At 53.9% G+C, this 6,330-nt stretch overlaps 1 protein-coding gene across 1 annotated transcript in view; it reads right to left on the reverse strand.

Annotated features, from left to right (window-relative positions):
- CTBP2 (C-terminal binding protein 2) overlaps window positions 1–4,808 on the reverse strand; it is an 87,692-nt gene extending 82,884 nt beyond the window's left edge. Inside the window, exon 1 of the mRNA XM_015867513.2 lies at window positions 4,730–4,808. The gene's annotated coding sequence lies outside the window, so the exon portion shown is untranslated. The remainder of the gene's footprint in view (window positions 1–4,729) is intronic.
- Window positions 4,809–6,330: the final 1,522 nt, after the last annotated feature.

Genomic DNA, 6,330 nt, shown 5'->3' on the forward strand with positions numbered 1-6,330 from the left:
AAAAACCTCATAAGTAACTTCCTGCAGTCAACAATGCATTCATTTCCTTCTCTGCACTTAGGCTAACAAATCAAATTGAGGACTAAAATGCAATCACCCCATTGTGATAATCACCTCCTTACACTCACAACAAACCTCTTGTTTATTTCTTCTCCAATTAAAAGCACCGCTGAGGTGTGGGCAGGTGGGAGGGAGAGCAGCAGAAAGAACCCAGGCTACCCAAGGACAGGTAGGTGCCTGGCCAGGTAGACAGCAATGCCTTGCATTCAGTTCTACATGGCCATCCCAAAAGCAGCTGGTTCATTACACCCTCTGCCCCTTTCCAGCCCCATAAAGCAGCAATCCCTGCAGCACCAACACACCAACGAGGTGTTCCTGGAGCACAGCACGAAACCTTCAGATTTCAACAGCGTGCACAAAACACTTCAATACATGTATATTTTATTTGATTTACTGCGATACTTTCCTTCCATCTCTTGAAAGTAATTTTTCTCTAAAGCATTACTGCTTAATTGGCAAGTGTACAAAATATAATTACACTGCCTGCAAGTTACAATATTGCTTATGGGAATATCGCTGTTGATGCATCCTGCTTTATTTTGTGTTTAATCTCCATTAAGAGATCTGTGTGAAAATAGCCAGGTGCTCTCGCTGTTACAGACGTTGCTCGGTCCTTTCTGCTCCTACCCAAGAGCCAAAAGCAATGGGAAGCCAATAGAAAGCTCCAGTGCATCCACCTCCGTGCCTCTGCCCTACAGCTCTGCACCGACCAACACACACAGGAGTGTTTTAAGTGCCTTAAAGGTTTACTTCATTTGTTCAAGTAATGGGATTAACGCCCTGTCGGTCTGCTTACACCGCATCATACAAAGCCAAACACGGGCAGAGATGCGGGCACAGCACCATGGGTGGATGAACTGGCTGGGAGCTTATTCCTGAAGTGCCACAGCCACCCGGAGGAGATGGAGAGTTTGAATGAGTTCTGTACGAGCAGATAAAGCACACAATGAAAACAAGGAAACCTCCTTCATCTCCCTCCTCTGCCTCAGTGCATCCACACCTGACCCAACTACCAGCCACAGCTGGGGCTAACATGGCTCACCTCCTCCCTAAGTGCAATGCACCTGGTGCTGGCACAGCAGATGCTCACTGCTTTTAAAGACACAGTGAGACATAAATCCCCTGCAGGGGGTTGAACAACGTGACCTTCAAGGCCCCCTTCCAACCCAAACCATTCAACGATCCTAAGACTCAACACTCCAAAGGGCACAGCCTGAGAACTCCACCTTCAGACAGAGGCCTCATCTCTGCAACCCATCCTCCCAAAACACTGGCCCCTGGGATCTGCGAACCCCTGGGCACTCTTATTTAAATGGTGGGCTTCCATGGATTGCACTGATTTTGAGGCCAAAAGAAACTGCTGAGATTTTCCAGCCTAACACACGGTGTGGCAGCTTACCTAAATTAATCCCCGCTCGGCACACTGCATGGTAACTTGCTAATTAATCCCTGCTTGAGCTTCCTTCACTTCAATAAATGAGCACTCCTGAATTCAGCCTTTACAAATACAACTACCAGCACCTCCATCGGGCCCTTGCAGCATCCGTCACCTTCAGCAACAAGCTGTGGACCTTCATTCCAGCCCTTCCCTCGCTCCACCTTCCAGCTATTGGATCTTGTTAAAACTCCACCTGCCAGACCCAAGAGCTCCTTTTTTATTCAATTTGTTTTCCCCATGACAACGCTAATTGCCTTAATCAATTTACCTTCCAACACTCAGGCTAAGTGAAGCAGATCGAGCTCTTGGACTCCTCACTGCAAAGCCTCACCTGGCAGCACTATGAAGGCCTTCGAGATGGCCACTGTGTCCTGGCACACTGGGATGGGGACAGGGACACCACCAGGGTAAGTTTAGGTTGGATATCAAGACAAAGTGCTTTACATAAAGGGTTGTTAAGCACTGCAATGGGCTGCACAGGGAGGTGGTTGAGTCACCAGCCCTGGATGTGTTTAAAAACCATTTGGATGCCGTGCTCAAGGACCTGATTTAGCCGAGGGCTGTTAGAGGAAGGGCAGGATGGTCAGGTTGTTGTTGGACTCAATGATCTTGAAGGTCTTTTCCAAGCTGAGTGATTCTGTGATTCTCTATGATCATGAAACTTCAGGCAACTTCAGATCACGAAAGCTGGCAATTTTTCTTCCCCATGCACTGAATTGAAATAGTTTCACCCAGAACTCACTGAGTCTCACAACTTAAGTGCAACTTCCAGCACTCCAACCCTTTGTGCCCCATGTAAAACGACGAGCAGGAAAGCCCAGGAGGGAGCTGCTGGGTTTCATTGGCTTAAAGAATTCACCGAATTACTGCCTGATAGAGCTGCAGGAGCAGAAGTCATTAATAATTAAAACCTGCTACTGATCTCTTTGAGTTCACTGGGTTTTTATCGGCACTTTGCTGTGAAGTCCCAGAGCAGCTCTTGCTCTCACCCGTGCCAAGATCCGCCCTGACCACGATGCATCTGCAGAGCGAGGCAGAACTACCCAAAGCCACTTCCCAGCCAGAAAGCAGGCTTAGCATCACCACGTGCTCCCAGAGATGTTCTGCTGTGATGGAAAGGAAACCTCCTTCCTCTGTCCCCACACCTCCCCCTGCACCCATCCCTGGTGTGGGACATGTACATGTGGATGTAGTTATGGGCTGCAAGGTGACAAGGGCTGGAGCTGCTCACTGGGATGGGTGAGCAAAAGCAGAGAGTGCTGTGAGGTCTGGCATCCCCACCCTAAGCAGGCAAGGGATGCGTGTGCCGTTATTCACCCTTACACCTACAACTGGTCTTTATTTTCCCAAACATGGGGCAGAAGGAGGGGGCACAGGGGTGAGAGGAGCAGGGCAAGCCCTCAGCCCTGTGCAATGTGCTGGGTCACAGTGTGGGTGAGTTCAGAGGGGCTCTAATAGCTCTGTATGCTGAAAGCCCCCAAACTTCCACCGCAGGTGCAAATGATGTGATCCGAGGAGCTCCTCACAGCAGCTCTGCTCCATCCCCCCCAGCCTGATGCTGCTGTGTGTATCCCAGAGCAGGCAGAGCTCCAGCAGCTCCTCCTGCACCGCAACCAGCCGACAGCAGCAGCACAAAGTTTTGCCGTGCAAACCATCTCAGCCTGATCTCTGAGCCCTGTGGACAAACCCGCCCCAAAGCACGGGGACAAACCTCCCTCGTGGGAAGCTCAGAGCACAATCATTGCGGGTGGGTGTTTTTTTGTACTGCCAGATGTGCAATGGGAACGTCTGCGACTCACCAACCCCCTCTGAATCCACAGAGCCCTCCTCGCATTCCGCACACACTCTCCCATAATGAGCCCATCTCCAATTTTCCTCGCTAAAGAGACCTTCAAGGAATGCTAAAGCAGGTCTGCGCCCTCACGCACGGCCGCAAACCGGGAACAAAAGCATTTTGTCAGCCGGCATCTCGGCCGTCATTATTTCATTGGCTCCGCTTAAACAAACTCCAAACGATGCTCCTTTCCCCCCCGATCCGGGCAGTCCAACCATCTGTACAAAAACAACAGTTCTTTATACCCGGCAGCCACCGGCTCTCGGTTCCTCCTGCTTCTCTCGTAGCTTTCAAGGCACGGGATTAAAGCGTCACGCCACGCATCCATCCCCCCGTGCCGCAGCCGTGGGGGGTTTCATCTCTCTACCCACGGTACGTTTAACCGAGTGGAAGCGATTTACAATCACAGCTCCGGACTCACGGGGAGCAGCGATCACTTCTAACACTCGCAGCTCTCCATCTCGCACTCCCGGACCCGCACAAAGGCCGAGCTGCCCCTCGCACGAAGTTTTTTGTGCCAAGCAGCGGCTCGGAGCGGGGATCCCTGGGGAGCCGGGAGGGGTGGGAATAAGGGGGGGGATCCTACAAGGGATGGGAGCGGGGAGAGGCGCGGCCCCGCAGTGCCCGGCGCTGCCTGCGGGCACCGAGCAGCCAACGTGCTGCCAACGGGAAGTACGGGGGGGTGGGAGGGGGAAGGAGGAGGGGGAGGTGGAAGGAAATAAATGAAGATGGGGAGAGCGCGCCGAGAGGTGAAATAATGAAATAATAAAAGTGAGAGTGGGAATAAAACGGAGCGAGAGGGGGGGAGAATGAAAAGAGATTTTAAACTAAATAAATAAATCACGGGAAGGGAAAAATAAAAAAATAAATGAAAAGAAACGAAAACGAGCCGTACAAAAAAAATAACAACAACAAACGGGAATGGGAAGGGGCGAAGCGGAGCGCGGAGCTCAGCCCGGAGATGTGCCCCGCACACACGCGGGTTCCGTTCTGTTCCGCTCTGTTCCGTTCTGTTCCGTTTTGTTCCGTTCTGTTCCGTTCCGTCCCCCCGACCCAAACTTTCCTCCCGCCCCAGATGCGCCCCGCGCCGCTCGGCCCCCGGTAAACAATGCGGGCCCGGCACAACAAAAGACTCGGCTTCACCCCGCCCGACTCGCGGGGCCGCGGAACGAGGCTATGGCCGGGTATGGCCGGGTATGGCCGAGCCGTGCCGGGCTGTGCCGGGCTGTGCCGGACGGGCGGCGGCTCCGCGGGGACGGCCCCGAGCTCGGCCCGGCGGAGAGAGAAGGTTGTGGGGACGCGGCCGGAGCGCCGCTCTCCCTGCTCCCCCCCCCAGTTCCCCGCAGCCCTTACATCCCTTACAGCCCGTACATACAGCCCGTACATACAGCCCGTACCTGCCGCCCGGCCCGGCCCGGCCGCCCCGCAGCGCCTCGCCTCACCGCCGCATCCCTGCCGTCCTCCTCCACGTTCGGTGCCGGCCTCGAGCTCCGCACACAAACTTAATCCTCCCCCCGCTCCGCTCCGCCCGCCGCCGCCGCGCCGGGAGCGGACGGGGGCAGCGGATCCCGGCGCGGCGCCCAGCGGCAGCGGCACGATGTGAATCGTAACTTGGGGGGAGGGTCGGCAGCTTCTTTCCCTTCTGGGTTTTTTTTTTCTGCTTTTCTCTTTTTTTTTTCCCTCTCCAAACGAAAAAGTGCCGGGCGGCGCTGGGCGGAGCGCTCCGCGATGGGTGCGCGCAGGAAGGGAGAGGAAGGGGACAGCGCTGCTTTTTTTCTTGCCTTTTTTTTTTCCTCCCTTCTTTTTTTTCCCTTTTTTTTTTTCTTTTTTTTTTCCCTTTTTTTTTTTTTTTTTCTTTTTTTTTTTTTTTTTTGGCAATAGGCGGGGTCTCTCCTCGCAAACCAATGACACAAACCCACATGGACCAGCCTCGCCCCCTATAGATACTCTTCACTACAAATAGGCTCTCTCGGGGGATTAGTGGATCAGCTAAAGTACAAACAGACGCAGCGAGAGCGGGGGGGGGCGGGAGCCGCCTGCAGGAGGGGGGGGGACCCGGACCCGCACCGCCCCCGGAGCTCCGCGGGGTTCGGAGCCTGTTGCGCCCCGATCCGGCTGCCTTTGTTCCGCTGCCCGGTCCCGGTGTTGCCCCGGGGTTTGGGGGCTCCCATTGCGGCCATCCCGCTCTTTGTATGCTGCTCACCGCCCCCAGCATCGCCCCGTGTGCGGCTCCAGCACTTTGGGATGGGTGGATGGGGAATAAAGGCCACCAGGACAGCCAAAGGATGGAGGGGATGTATATATGCCCACCGCACACCCAGCGATGTGACAGCACACAGCCAACGGGTCTGTGTGTGTGTTGTGTGTGCCCCCCCCCCCCTCCTCCTTAGATTGGGGAATTAATGTTTTGACAGACATTGTTCATCTGCTTATCACACGAATGTGGGCAGGTGGTGATCCGATCTTTTTGTTGTCTAATCATGGAGCCTTCTGCCTTCGATGCGTTCCGTGCTTCTCAATCAGCCGGCAGAAAATCACGCTCCTTTTCTAGGCAAATAAACCCCTTGAACCAGATCAATTGTCCATCAGAATTAATAAGCAAGCTTCACTGTTTTGTCTGTGAAATTACATGGTGAGGAGCCTAAAGATCTCCGTTTCCATACGCACGTGTTGGGCCCTTGCTGGGTGTTTGCACCACGTCCATCACCCACACCTGCTTCAGTGCAGTGCAGGGGATGGGACCAGGTGGTCTTTGAAGGTCCCTTCCAACTCCAACCATTCTGTGATTTTCCATCCAATTATGTGGATTGTGACTGAACGTCCATCAGGAGTGAAATATCCATCATTAGACACAGGGAAGGAGGACGTGGTGGGTTCGGACGGGTCGAAGCACTGGGTACTGAACTTCAGGTGGCAGCTGTAGGAACGTCCATCCCATGGCTTCTCAGCCCTGGAGGTGCCTGAGCTGCTCCAGCAGTCCGACTGTGCTGGCCAAACC

This window comes from Coturnix japonica, chromosome 8 (genome assembly GCF_054131305.1).
Source record: "Coturnix japonica strain WE chromosome 8, WE-NBRP24, whole genome shotgun sequence".
Lineage (NCBI taxonomy): Eukaryota > Metazoa > Chordata > Aves > Galliformes > Phasianidae > Coturnix > Coturnix japonica.